This window comes from Oncorhynchus kisutch, linkage group LG13 (genome assembly GCF_002021735.2).
Source record: "Oncorhynchus kisutch isolate 150728-3 linkage group LG13, Okis_V2, whole genome shotgun sequence".
NCBI classification, from domain to species: Eukaryota; Metazoa; Chordata; class Actinopteri; order Salmoniformes; family Salmonidae; genus Oncorhynchus; species Oncorhynchus kisutch.
This window is the reverse complement of record NC_034186.2, coordinates 44,881,304-44,883,364: the sequence shown is the minus strand read 5'-3', so window position 1 is coordinate 44,883,364 and position 2,061 is coordinate 44,881,304.

Sequence of the window (2,061 nt, the reverse complement as noted above, 5' to 3'; positions counted from 1 at the left end):
GTTTGACCTGCTTTTTATTCATCTAGCTCAGTTGCATGCAAAAACAGACACACCAAAACACACACGTTTTCCTTTCTGCTGGAAGGCTACAGCAAGTAACCTGAGAGTTAAACTGACCACCTCAGGACTGACCTGTGACCTCAGGACTGACCTGTGTGTTGAGTGCTCGGGTCCTTACCCAGCCAGTTACATGTTCATCCACAAATACACTCAACAACACACATCCCTCCCTTTTTTTGTGTAACATTACTCAAGAACTTTATCATTGATTAAAACCAAGAGAGAAAATTAGACTACAGGATACAGAATGGTTTCTTACTATTGGACCAAAAAAACGGTTTAGATTAAAAGACAGTGTAGTGTTTACCTCAAAGGTATTCCACTAATGTGACATTTCACAGCTAAGACAGTTTCATAGTTTTACTACTTCTCGGGTTGTTTGTCCATGATATGTTGGATGGTCATCACACATGTTAAGTCAGGGGCATGTTAAGTATAATGTCGAACCTTGACAATGAAGGTTTAGGGGAAGGTCTAGTGGCTTTGGCAGTAGTTTCTATTTGTCTACAGGAAGTAGACATTTACTAGCATCTACTGTATACTCGACACGTACTGTTGAAGTCAGAAGTTTACATACCTCAGCCAAATACATATAAACTCTTGTTTTTCACAATTCCTGACATTTAATCCTAGAAAAAATTAGGATCAGCACTTTCTTTTAAGAATGTGAAATGTCAGTATAATAGTAGAGATGATTATATATTTGAGCTTTTATTTCTTTCATCGCATTCCCAGTGGGTCAGAAGTTTACATACACTCAATTAGTATTTGGTAGCATTGCCTTTAAATTGTTTAACTTGAGTCAAACGTTTCGGTTAGCCTTCCACAATCTTCCCACAATAAGTTGACAGAGCTGGTGTAACTCAGTCAGGTTCGTAGGCCTCCTTGCTCGCACACGCTTTTTCAGTTCTGCCCACAAATGTTCTATATGATTGTGATGGCCACTCCAATAGCTTGATTTTGTTGTCCTTAAGCCATTTTGCCACAACTTTGGAAGTATACTTGGGGTCATTGTCCATTTGGAAGACCCATTTGGGACCAAGCTTTAACTTCCTGACTGATGTCTTGAGATGTTGCTTCAATATATCCACATAATTTCCCTTCTCATGATGCCATCTATTTTGTGAAGTACACCAGTCCCTCCTGCAGCAATGCACCCCCACAACATGATGCTGCCATCCCCGTTCTTCACGGTTGGGATGGTGTTCTTCGGCTTGCAAGCCTCCACCTTTTTCCTCCAAACATAATGATGGTCATTATGGCAAACAGCTCTTTTTTTGTTTCATCAGACCAGAGGACATTTCTCCAAAAAGTATGATCTTTGTCCCCATGTGCAGTTGCAAACCGTAGTCCGGCTTTTTTATGGCAGTTTTGGAGCAGTGGCTTCTTCCTTGCTGAGCGGCCTTTTAGGTTATGTTGATATACTTTTGTACCTGTTTCCTCCAGCATCTTCCCAAGGTCCTTTGCTGTTGTTCTGGGATTGATTTGCACTTTTCGCACCAAAGTACGTTCATCTCTAGGAGACAGAACGCGTCTCCTTCCTGAGCACTATGGCGGCTGCGTGGTCCCATGGTGTTTATACTTGCGTACTATTGTTTGTACAGATGAACGTGGTACCTTCAGACATTTGGAAATTGTTCCAAAGGATGAACCAGACTTGTGGAGGTCTACAATTTGTTTCTGAGTTCTTGGCTGATTTCTTTTGATTTCCCCATGATGTCAAGCAAAGAGGCACTGAGCTTGACGGTAGGCCTTGAAATACATCCATAGACTCCAATTGACTTAAATGATGTCAATTAGCCTATCAGAAGCTTCTAAAGACATCATTTTCTGGAATTTTCCTAGCTTTAAAGGCACAGTCAACTTAGTGCTTTTAAACTTCTGACCCACTGGAATTGTGATACAGTTATAAGTGAAATAATCTGTCGGCAAACAATTGTTGGAAAGATTACTTGTCATGCACAAAGTAGATGTCCTAACCGACTTGCCAAAACTATAGTT